Here is a 13,592-nt window from a genome sequence, read left to right as displayed (position 1 = left end):
ATGAATACAACTAGCCCAGGTCTGCCACTTCACAGGCACTCAATTAATATTACTTCCCTTTCTTACACCTGCTCTCTCCGGGAAGCATATTGGCAATTGAAGGTGGGAATAGGGAGCACAAGATTCAGTAGGGGATACCTTTTTTTTTTTTTTTTTTTTTTTGAGACAGAGTCTTACTCTGTCACCAGGCTGGAGTGCAGTGGCACAATTTCAGCTCACTGCATCATCCGCCTCCTGGGTTCAAGCAATTCTCCTGCCTCAGCTTCCTGAGTAGCTGTCACTACAGGCACGTGCCACAACTCCTGGCTAATTTTTGTATTTTTAGTAGAGACGGAGCTTCACCATGTTGGCCAGGATGGTCTCAATCTCTTGACCTCATGATCTGCCTGCCTCAGCCTCCCAAAGTGCGCCAAAATCCCTTCCAAAGGGATTACAGGCATGAGCCACCACGTCCGTTCTATAATGATATTTAATATATATGTATGTGTTTATGTATTCTCCATTTTTTCATGTGAATTTTTACATTTTGCTGAGTTGATAAACACACGTACATACACACCATATTGTAATAGTACAAAGTGGGGGAGGCCCATTTATTTATCCAGTCCTAACCAGAGTTACATGTAGGGACAAGGAAATTGAATTCTTGCAACTTCACAGCCAGCTTCTTATTGTAACCCAGCCTGGTCAGGACCAGCAGCCTCCACCTCCGCTTGCCCAGGATGGGCAGGAATCTGTCTGTGTTTGCAGGCTGCTTTCCGGCAGTTCTCCAAGAGAAGCAGCTGCCTTGGGAGCTTTCATAAGCTCTTTGTAGGGCCCTGTGTTATGATGTGAATTGTGGCTTTTTGAAAGAAAAGATTCTTTATTTCACAATAATTTCAATATGATTGGCAGTGATTAGTGAAAAAGTAATTTCTAAAAAGAGTAGCTGTACTCAAAAAAGAATGAGGTTAACCAGAATGCAGCTATAAACTTAGAATATGAAGTCTTGGAGCTCAGTTTAATATCAAGAGTGTTCTTTGTTCTTCAGCATTACCCAGTACATCCCTTGATAAGCTCCCAAAATACTTTTCACTCTAAGGAGATTTTTGTGCATGTGAATCTGAATTTTGGTTTTATATATCGTAAATACAGAATTTTATAATCACTGAGTGAATGAAAGTCACTTATATTCTAATTTATGACTATTAATCTACTTTTTGTGATGACTTAGAAATTTGAGTTGAATGCAGTGGAGAGGAATAGAGGGGAAAGGAGAAGATAATGAATTTATTGAATGTCTTGGTACTGTGCCAAGTTTTTTTACATAAATGGTTTCATTTAATCTTTACAAACTTAGGAGCTTTGGGGTGTTACCCAAGTCCATCTCACACAATGATAAAATGACACCTAAACTGGAAATCAAATATACTTGACCTTAATGTTTATTTTTGAGTTATTTAGACATGTTGTCTGGACAGGAGCTATATAGGGTGGTATATTATACCTTTTGTTTTTCTCAAAATAAGTAAGTAAATAAATCCGATATTCTGACAGCTGTGTTTCTAAGGTAAAGTTAGAACTATTGAGGAGAAGAATCTCAAGTGAGGGGTAGACATTCAACTCAATTGTTAGGGAAGGGAATTTCAGGTGAAGCTTCATCAGTGACCACTCATCCTCCAGTTGACCATAGTGGCTCATTATGGCATAATTTTAATGAAAATCCACAGGTTTTTTTTTACTTTTGAATTAGTCTGAATGAGATAAAAATGGCAACAAGAATACAGCTTTCAGAATTATGGCGGGTAAAAAAGTAAAATTGCTTGCTTTCCGGTAACTATTTATATATCAGTATTATAGCCAATACTTTAAGTTTTTTCATTGTTGAGAAGAGAGTAATACCAAAATTTTGTTTAATAATATCATTAAATAGGAATGCCAGTGGGTCATATAAATCAGCACTTTTAAATATAATACCTCGAGATAAAAGTATACCATTGTTATACGTATTATAAGAAAAGTAGTATCAGTACTACACTTAGACTCAGGCAAGAGGTAGCCTGCGCTTTGGAAAACCTTGTTCTGGTCTTCTTCAAGCTACACCCATTTCTATGAGACAAGAGAGGAGCCCATGCAGAACCCGCAGACTTCTTTCCCTCAGGACCCCAGACTTCCCAATGTCAGGGCCCAAGCAGCCTCCTCCCTGGGTCCATCTTCTGGAGGGTGAGCCATACTGTCTCCGTGCACTCCTCTAAGCTCAAAGGGTGCTGTTAGCGGCGGGTGTGGATAGAACTTTGATGTATGGTCTGGGCTGTCCACACATGCTCACGCAGTCCCTCACGATCAGGGTTGGAAAGAGAAGAGAAGCCCCATGCCATTACAAGCTGGCAGAACAACGAGGAGCCTGGCTACTAGGTCTTTATGAAGGGAAGAAGATAGAAAGTATTTAGCAGTTTGTTACCTTAATGTATACCTGATAAATATAGAAACACATATGGTATGAGGCCCCCATTTGTACTGTTGCCTGGAGGCCTGCAAAGTGGATGGCCTGAGAGATACAGGCCCACTGCAAAATAAATAAAACCTTTGGCATAAGTTGGTCTTTAGTTTCAACCTGAGTAAATCAAAACTCTGAAATTAAAAGCCTGAGGCTTTCTACCCACAAACTCAAAACTGAGCCCAACATACAAAAATCCAATCCTGTGTTAAAAAATGTAAGGATCTTAATATCCCCTAAGGCAACTACAGCTTTTAAAATCATATTTGGAAAATCTCCATCTACTTCAATTTTTCATAATAAAGGCAGGTTTTACTGCTAATCACTTGTTCCAGTTAGCCCAAGTATTTTCATGCCAGTATTGAAGCCACTTTCCTGAATCTTAGTGCAAGTGCTCATTGTCTTTCTATTGAATCACTAAGAAACTGTCTATTGAGTTTAAGCACTTAAGAGTAATTCAGATGACAAGCTTTTTGGAAAGCAAACACATCAAGTAACATTTCTCACAGGCATCCAGCAGTCTCCCTCCCTGATTCAATTCAATAAATGCAACCAACATCTATTGAGCCCTGAAGTGAAGAGCACTGGGCTCTAGAGGAACAGGCAGAGGAGCAGAGATACCTAATTTGGGGATGCCTGCAGTCCAGAGGGGCAGGCAAAGACCAACAGAATAACCCAAAATCAAAGTCAAATATAATAAGGATGAAAAAGGAAGATTAACATTAAGTTGGTGGTAGGGAGAGAGGGAAAGAAACTAGATGTTTGTCAGAATTAATATTTTCATCCCCTTTATCTGGGAAAAAATGACATGGAATAGGTGCAATTTGAATTAAGTAGACTTTGAAAAATAAATAGGATGACAATGGGTAGAAAATAATAATAACTAACATTTCTTGAGTCCTTACTAATTTCCAGTCACTGTTCTTACATGGGTTATCTTAGTCCTCCTAGCAAGTAACCTTACGAGATAGGTAAATATCATCCACCCCGTTATCCCAGTTTGCAGATGAAAATAATACACAAGATGGAGACAACACACACTAATCATTTTGTCCACATGAGACATAGGGAGGTTAAATAGTTTGCCTAGCATCACACGGACAGTAAGGTAGTGCTGGAATATGAGCATATAAATGGAAGCAGTCTGACTCTGGAACTTGTGCTTTATTCTATGCATAAGAGAATATCTTATGCATAGAATGTCTTTCCTTCTCCAGTGTTGCTGGACGTGAATAACATGGTAGATTAGAGTGAAACCACTGGGTGAAATATAAGCATATGTTAATCTTAACAAGAATCATCAAATATTTTTTCAAAGTGATTAGATCAATTTGTTTCATAGCCATGCAAGAGAGTTCCAGTTGCTTCACGTTCTTGATAACATTTGACATTATCTGCTATTTTCTTTTATAAATTTCCAGCCACTTTTGGTGGGCATGTAGATACTATATAGATTTCATTTATCTACTGATTAATTGTGGTAATTCTTTCAAAATTGAAATGTTGACATAATAAAATCCCAATGAAAACCCAAGCACATCATGCATATATAAATATATGTATAAATTGATAATCTAATGTTAAATTTATGTAAAAATGCAAAGGGCTTAGGATACCCTGGATAATGCTGAAGAAGAAGAAGAAGAAGGAGAAGGAAGAAGAACTTACACCACCAGATATGAACACTTAAACTAAAGTCACAGTAATGAAGACAGTGTGATATTGGTGCAAGGGTAGACAGAGGGAACGACAACATGGCAAAGAATCCAGAATCAGAGCAGAACATACATGGTGAACTGTCTTCACTCCAATACAGAGGAGAAAGAATGGAATTTTAAATGAATTGTGCTAAGTCTGTTATATATTCATGTGGAACAAAAGGCCTTTGAACCCTGCCTCATGCCATATAAAAAACTAAGATTATAAAATCTAAATGTGAAAGCTAAAACAATCAAACTTTTAGAAGAAAGCGTAGGTGTATACTTTGTAACCTTAGGATAAACAAAGATTTCCTAAATAGGAAGTAAAAAACACAAACCATGAAAAGATTAATAAATTGGACTTAATTAAATTGAAAATGTTCATTCAAAGACTCCATTAAGAGAGTGAAAAGACAACCACACATTAGGAGAAGAGATTGCAATACATATATCCAATAAAAGACATATACAGATTAAAGAATGGATACAAATTAGTAAGAAAGCCAACCCAATATAAAATTAACAAATGACTTAGGCCCTATATGAAAAATTATAAAAATTAGCAAAAAACATTTGAAATGATGCTAATAGAATTCTCAAGTATACATTGAAACTTACTTCTTTATGAACTAATCCAGAATCTGAGACTCCAAAGCAGATAGCTATAGAATATGTTTTTTTTGTAGTAGGAGAGCCAACCTAATGGATAAAGATCTTCCAGCACATCTCCAATCCAGCCAGGATTGCTGAGCACTGCTGGATTTTGTATGGAGGACTAGACCTGCATCACCTCCCCATTCTTATTCACAGTCTTCATTGCCCAGGATGTCCACTTAACACAGAGACTTCACTGGCTTCACTTTGGCAAATGGAAATGTACTTACACTCACAAAAATTTGGAGAACCCTTCATGCAGGGATGCCTACTGTTTGGTTGTAGGAATGGAGATAGTGGTTATGTACCTCTCTGGGATCAACCAGATCCACCTGTGGAACATTCGCTCAATGAAAACATAGGAGAGTGTAAAATGGGCAGATTATAATGAAGAGCAACTGGAACATTCGCTCAATGAAAACATAGGAGAGTGTAAAATGGGCAGATTATAATGAAGAGCAACTCATTTCTGTTAATCCTACTACATCAAGAAGTGGGAACCATATCAACTTTTGAATCTGCCTTTGGTCAAATGAAACGTTTAAATCTTTACTTTGATGAAATAGTTGGGAAATTTTACTTCAACATCAAATTTTATCTTCTAAAGTAAAATAATTTAAGTACATGAAGAATAAATCAGACTGCCTTTCAAGTGCCCAAGATTACTGGGACTCCCTAAGGTTGTCAAAATCAACTGAAACATAAAATATAATTATAGACCTGGCAGAAATTTTAAAGGTTATATACATAGTCCGTTCACCCTGTGATAGAAAGAAGATGAGTTTCAGAAAAACTTACTAATTAGGCCAAAGTTATATATCTAACAGGGCATGATTAAGACAGAATTAGGTTTCCCATATCCTTGCCTGGTGGCCTTTCACTGTTAAGGAGGAGTATTTTCAGAGATTCCTTACAGAAGACCCTCACCACCACTACATATGGATAAACTTGAATGTTCAATAAATCTCTATTATATTGAAATAAGGAAGAGAGTAGGCTGCCTTGAAGTTCTTTCAGTATTTCTGGTGTGTGGATATGAATCTTTTAGACTCTAAAACGAAGAGGTGGGGATTTATTAGTGTCTCAATTCCTTTCTAACCTTTGGAAATCAATATTTTACATTGAAAACCAAAAAGTAATACAATGCAAAGATTGAAAATTTTGAAATGCCTTTTAGGAGCTAGCCTAGTACAGATAACTTTTTTTCTCATTAGGGATTAACTTTTCCAGACGTGTAGTTTTCTTACAGATATCTATATTGTAGACCAACACTATTTTATCAATTCAATATAAATGCAACTATATATACATTTTGCTTTAAAGGAGGAAATATCTAAATTTGGTTTTTCCACCATGTTTGGTACTCTCAAATACAATTCTGAAACTTTTAAATATATGGATTTAAGAGAACTGCAAGTAGATAAAAAGAGATCTGTTAATATCCAAAACAGTTCTTAATACTTAAGGAGAACATGCTATTTAAGTAGACTGTTAGGTATGAATGAGCGTCACAGGTGGAAATTCAGAGGCCCTTCTTTATCAGTGCACCTCCTTGTCCCTTTGAAATAGATAAGGATTTTGGCAGTGCCACAACTTCAGATTTCCTAATGTCAAACAAAACAAGCATCTATTGCTTAATCAGCCCTGTCCAGTTCAACTGTGTCTTACTGAGAGGACTAAATTTAAAGAAACTTGACATTTGTCTGTGGCATTAGCTGTATTCCCTTCCATTGTTCCTTGTTGCCAGATGTCACTTTCCCAGGGATCTTGTTGATCAATTTTACTGCTGTCACACAGAAGGAAGAGTTCAATTAGTTTATAGGAGATTACAGAACTGACAGCTAAAGTGGTCAAAGACAAAAGAAAATTGCCCAAGAAATGGAGAAATGTGTGTGTGTGTGTGTATATATATATATGTGTGTGTGTGTATATATATACGTATATATGTATGTATATATACATGTATATATGTATTATATATATACATATATATGTGTATATATGTGTATATATATATAATTTCCTTCCTACTCTTCATTCTAGCTTTTAAAAATAGAAATTCAAATTATAGCACATTCCAAGATTAAAGTGGTATTAGAAAAAAATAGTTCCATTCTTTTAAAATATTTCTTATCTAACTAAAGTAAAACGTGTTCCTCCGTCATAGTACATGATATACTCAAATTACAAATGGGCTGTATTCCAAAAATCAATTTGTAAGATGGGTTGGTTAACACTCAATTTGTTGTAGCCACATTTCTCATAGGTTTTATCTGCAATTCAGGAAAAATATTCTAAGTATTTGTGCAGTGCATAGACCCTCATACCACCTTAAGGAAGCTTACTTATCCTACAGTTCTGGTCCCTGAAAACAATGCTTTCTCTCTTAGCAGGCCTAATTGTAGCATTGGTCCTGCCTGGTTTTTCCTCCTATCTCTTGGGTATATCTTTTCCGACTCATCTGTAGGCTCCTTCTCCTCTGCTTAACACTGAATATGGAATTCATCAATACTTGATCTTAAGCCACCTTCTCTTTTCTCTTTATTCCATTTGCCTGTTCAACCTCATCCACATCCATGCATCAAGTGATAGCTTCAAATTTACATCTCCCCTCCTGAGCTTCTCTACAGAATCATCCACTCAGTATCTCTACTTGGATTTCTCAAAGTCACCTCAGACTTAGCATGTCCAAAATATATCTTCTACTCCAAATATGGATATCTTCTATGCTCCCTAACTTGAAGAATGGCTCCTCTACCATCTGTCCCAGTGGGCAAATCAGAAATCATGGGGTCATACTTGACAACAACCCCTCCCTCATTCCTCCTCCCTCATATCCTGTCTCCTGCCAAGCCCTGTCAGTTTTACTTCCTAATCTCCCCACTTCTCCCCAACGCTCTCTGAACATGCCATGCTGTTTCTTGGCATGGAGTCTTTGCCCATGCTGTTTGTTGAAACAAGAATCTCTTAATTGAACTTCTCTTTTTTTAATAAAAAAGGAAATAATCCATTGTAGTTACTGATTTGTCAATTCTTTCTGGCCTGGATGGAGACATGTAGAGAGTAGATATTTGTTAACTTCTGTTAACTTCCTAGTTGAAAGCAATTTCTAGTGACAACCAGGATTAATGGTTATATTATGATGGCACTAACCTTGAAGTCTATATGTCTCAAAGACAACTTCTTATAAAAATAACCTAGTGGGGATGATTTTTTAGTTACAAAATATGTAAAGGATTATTATAAGATATAGAATTGATGACACAAGGGTCATTGGTCAGAATCCTGTCTCCATACTCACCTAGGTCTGTAGCCTCTTATGGGAGAGTTCTCACCAACAACTGCATTTCTAGAACATTTTCAGACATAATTCCGTTAGCAATGTCTAAATAAGATAATGTGGAAAATTATAGACTTTAGAGTTCGAGAGGTTATAATTTCCTGCCTCTTCATTTTTCTTCTGCTTCCCACCCTCCATCTCTGCTGAGAAATCTCCTACTCATTCTTCTGAGCTCAGCTTTAGTGTCAATTTCTCTCCAGAGCCTTTCTTGACTCCTAACACTACATCAGGCTCCTTTGTAGAACATTGCCAGGGAATCTCATTCCTTTCCTTCTTGTTAGTTGTCTCAGTTTGTAACTGTACATTTATTGGTGGAGTTTTGTTTTTTTTTTTACTAACATCTGTTCTTCCCACTAAAGTTTAAACCCCCATGAAAGTAGGGATCATGTATTTTTGTTGTTGTTGTTCGCCATTGTAGCCATAGAGCCTAGCATGGCACCCTGTAAATGCTCAATAGAAGTTCGTTAAATGCTCTTGAATGAGTGAACTGAAACCAGTATAGAACCACTGTAGAAGGTATAATTTTTTTAGTAGACTGAATTCAGAATCTGACTTGGTTTCTGGTATACAACTTCCTAACCCCAATCCTTCCACTCACTTGAAGAATTGTCCTTCCTCTCCTGATGCGGGTGGGCTTCTCCTAACCGCAGGCCATTCTGAAATCTTAGCTGCTGGTACTATTCAGATGGTCTAAGTCAAAGACTCACTCAAGGAAGATGAGAGTGAGGAAATCTGTAAGGAGAAGAGAATGTAAATAGAGTGCCGGGCAAAAATGGGGATAAAATTCTTAACTTCTATCATCTGTAGTCCTGACCAGGATTCTCCTCTCTGCTAGAGAAAAAAGTTCAGTTTTGCAGCTTTTCTCTTTCTCTCACATGATCAGTAGATGCATCTATGACCTTCCTCCCCTTCCCTTGGATTTCAGGGATTGTGGGGAGAACAGAGTGTGCACACGTGTGTGTGTGTGTGTGTGTGTGTGTGTGTGTGTGTGTGTACGTGCTAGGGATTGGGTGAATGTTGAGAATTGGAATGTGGGAAATGTTACCAAAGTAGAGAAAGGCAGTGGGAAACGTAAGAGAGCAAGAAAGTAGAAGCCATTTATGTTCTTTCTCTTACTTTCTCATTCTTGATGCCATCAGTCCACTCGATGGACTTTGGCAAACAGTCTGAAGTTGTGTGCAAGGGTTGTAGTTCAGTCCAATATCAGTATGTGTTGGGGTGGAGAGGCACTGCCTAAGTTAGTCTCCTGTGTATCCTAAGAGTACATGTACTTTTCCACAATGTAAATTAATCCTGAAAGCAAAGCTAGCACACATTGTAGTACTGTTTTGTATCATGTATTTATTCCCTAAAAATATTCCCATGGCCCTTTCCTCTTAAAATTCAATTCTTTATTCATTATTTTTACCTCTCCTGCTTGGCCCAATAAGTAAAAAGTAGTTTTTTGTTGACTCAAGAAATATCTTTATCAGGCAGAAAGAGAAGCTGAGTCTGTAAATTAATTACAATCACTTTACAGTAGTGGTGGCAAACCTACCTCTTTGTTAATTCTTTCAGCAAATATATTTTAAGCATTTGCTGTGTGTCAGACAGTGCTATAGGCACTAGCTGTACAGTGGTGAATACTTCAGGTAATGTTCTTAACTTTTGGAACACAGAGAGCTCTCCTTGAAAAGCTTAAAAGTCACAGAACTAGAAGAGACCTTAGAGATAATTAAAGCTGACTTCATTATTGGGAAAACAATGGCTCAGTGAGGGAATGTGCGCTACCCAGGTTGGCAGAGCTGAAGCTAGAACAAGAACACAGGTCATTTTGCCCAGGCTTCCCCCTGCAGCTCGTCACTTCTGCACTATATCTGGCTTGGTTATAAGCTGCAGGCCCCGTTCAAATCATAGTCATAGTCATGTCTCTTGGTGCATGCAGCGGTCCTTCTTAAAAGGTTTAGCAATTTGTCAGTGGTATTAGGCCAAATGGTATTATTTTTAAGGCAAGACCAGAAAGGAGATGTATTCTGTTAGCTGCGAAGCATATTGAGCAACTCACAGGGGAAGTATTTCCATAAGACAGAAATAGTGAGTGTTTATATAACCACATCATTTTGACCCAAGCTCTTAATCGTTCAGTGTGGCAAAGCTTAAGATAGTGAGGAGAGGAAGAAGGTGGGGGAGGCAGATGGATTAAGGGTTGACATCATAGATCTGTTCTTAGAATGAGAGGCTGTTGATAGAACTCTGGTAGGAGCCAGATAACCTGTCCTGGTGTGAGCTTAATCAAGTACAATAAAGACTGTGTAACATACTACTTTGCAAGTAAAAAAAAAATCTAGGAAAACCCTGGTAAAAAGCATTTCTAATATTCAAAATTGTAACTCTTTAATTAATGCTGCTTTGACTATATAATAATCTGTAATGAAATTATTTGGTTTCTCTAAGCAGAACTGAGATATTTTATTTCCCTAACCTAAATTGGGAACTCATACCATGAAATGATTTCAGGTGATATGTGGACCAATATTATAAATATACATAGATACATATACATATATACATACACATTAATCACATCAAACCGATTACTCCACAAATGTTATTCACTGATATGAAAGTAAAAGTGAGTGAATTTAAAGAAAAAATATATGAGCTTTTCTTGTAAACTGCTTAAAATAATTTTTACTAATAAGCATATACAAGTTATTTAACAAAATCTGAATGGATTTAAATTGATATCATTTTTAAAATTTTGAACTATGCTTTTAAAACATCCTGATTTTTCAAGAGGCTTTCCCAATAAAAAGAGAATACTCTATAATATGTAATCCCTATTGCTCCTTTTCCATTTATTTCCTCCATTAAACATACTTACTCTTTGTGCTTACATCTAATACAAATAGCATGGTTTGTATTAGATGTAAGCACATGGTACAAACCATGCTATTTGTATTAGATGTAAGCACATGGTTTTGGATATGGTTTTAAACCAGAGGCAGGAAAATATATTCTGTCAAGAGCAGAAAAAGAATTAATGAAAGCTTGTAAAAAGAAGACCCCAAAGACCACCTGTCATTCAATTTGGTTTTCTTTTTAATCCTTAATTTATTTTATCTTCTTTTATAATTAAAAATAGAAAACACAAGTCTTTATTCAGTAATGACTAAAGCTGAACAAACAGGAGAGAAAGGAGTAGAGAAGACAAATGAAGAGGGAGGGAGAGTACAAGAGTAGGGAAAATGGGGAAATGTAAGGAGATTGACAATGATGAAGAAGAGAGGTATACATAAAACAATATCCAGAGAAAAGAGGGAGAAAGAGAGGTTTTGATGGAATAACACACAATTCAATTTATTATGAGGTACTACATTTCCAGTTAGACATTTAAAGATGTATTGTATTTTTACAACGATAGGCATAAATGGGAAGATAATCTTTTGAAAGTTTTCCATAAACCTGATCAAGTACAGATATGGGAAATATCTGGCTTATATCTTAATGTGTTGAATCTGTGCATCTCCAACATCTATTCAACATTTTTTGATTATAAGTAAAATTACGCTGATTTGTATAATTCTTTTTCTCTGTAGCAATTTTCAAAGACCACAAATAAATTAGCTCTAAATGAGCCATTCTATTCAAAATTATTTTGACATAGGACTTATAAAACTCAGCTGAAAAGGTTTTATACTGTCATACTTACTTATATTTGGTACCATTTGTGATTCTAGCAAGTTGAAAAAACTTCCAAATGAGGATGCCTGTCAAGGAGTTAACATTTACGTGGCCTCCCTCCCAACAAAATCCACATTGAAATATGACATTTTAGGCAGCAACATTTTTGGCATGTGAGGAGACACATTTATAACAAATCCCATTACCTCTGCTTTGACCTAAGTGTGTGCCAAGAACAAAGTCAAAAATTCTAAATCAATGTAGGCAGTTATATTCATCTTGAAGTTTATATCCTTCTCAACATTCCTTGATTTTGACATAAAATGTCATTGCATTTACTTTTAATATTCCAAAGGAGTTATTAGCCTATTACCAGCATGGCAATTGGGTGTTGCTCAAAACTGAATATATTTGTTGGTAAACTAGTATATCTTTGTATACCTATAGTATGTGATAATGACTCAGGGGGAAACCACTCTTCATTCAGAGTTCTAGATTCCAAGATTAAAAACTTTACTGAGGAATTTTCCTTATACATACCGACCCAAGAAATCTAGAATATATTTATGAAATTTGTGCCTAGATACATTACCATCTTGTTTTTAAAATACTTCTGCATATAACATTTTGCTCTGCATTCAAAACTGTCTTCTCTACACTGATTCCTTGAAGAGGCTTGCCTGCTTTCCAAAACTGATTTTCCAGTTTATTGTAGCTCCTGAACTGATAAAGCTCTTTCTTTAGCTTTGCTAGGAACAAATATGATGGAAATGTTTTCTTCTTCTTCTTCTTCTTCTTTTTTTGAGACCAAGTCTCACTCTGTTACCCAGGCTGGAGTGCAGTGGCGCGATCTCGGCTCACTACTACAATGTCTGCCTCCCAGATTCAAGAGATTCTCCTGCCTCAGCCTCCTGAGTAGCTGGGATTACAGGTATATGCCACCACACCTGGCTAATTATTGTATTTTTAGTAGAGATGGGGTTTCACCTTGTTGGCCAGGCTGGTCTCAAACTCCTGACCTCAGGTCATCCACCTGCCTTGGCCTCCCAAAGTGCTGAGATTACAGATGTGAGCCGCCGCACCTGGCCTGGAAATGTGTTCTTCTAAAGTTAAGTACAAGTTCAGTTATCTGACATAGTCACCTACAATTCTGGGTCATACTTTCTTTTGAAACCATGTGCCCCAACTTTTTGTAACAAGCAGCGCTAACTTCATTGTCATTAAAGAAATTATTGCATGCCTAAACTGTAGGATATCTGTTCCTAGATGTTGCTACATCATGTAAACCCTTGATGATAAGACTTCAAACCTTTGACTGAAAAAGAAATGCATCAGTGCTTCAGCTAGGCTTCTACATATGGCTGTTTCATTATGATGTGATACTAAGGGTCAAAAACAAGAATATTCATAGGGCTTTCTCTTTCAAGTGCTGGATCTGCTCATCAGCAGAGTTGATTCCTTCTTTGGGATGAATGACACTGGAGAAATGCGTGTTTTAGTTTTTTGGCTTAACATCACCTCTCTCCCTTTAATAACAACAGGAGTTGTCATAGTTTTGTCTGCTTGTGAGATGGGATACCTCTTCACTGCTTTTTTGGAGTGCCAGGGTTTCTAAAATGTGGATTTTCAGAGTAATAAATTATCAGAGGAGACCATGTTCCACCTTCCCTACTTTGAGAATCTCAGCAAAACTCAGAGTGTGAGGAAGATTCTGTGTCAGCAGCAGCAGCAGCAGCAGCCTGCTTCGTGAGGCTTTGAG

General features: G+C 36.9%; 1 protein-coding gene across 6 annotated transcripts in view; it reads left to right on the top strand.

Moving 5' to 3' along the window:
- RNF150 (ring finger protein 150) overlaps positions 1 to 13,592 on the top strand; it is a 274,984-nt gene that overhangs the window by 120,504 nt on the left and 140,888 nt on the right. The gene's annotated exons all lie outside the window — the stretch shown is intronic.

Source organism: Pan paniscus, chromosome 3 (assembly GCF_029289425.2).
Source record: "Pan paniscus chromosome 3, NHGRI_mPanPan1-v2.0_pri, whole genome shotgun sequence".
NCBI lineage: Eukaryota > Metazoa > Chordata > Mammalia > Primates > Hominidae > Pan > Pan paniscus.
This window is presented reverse-complemented; position numbering and strand designations above follow the sequence as displayed.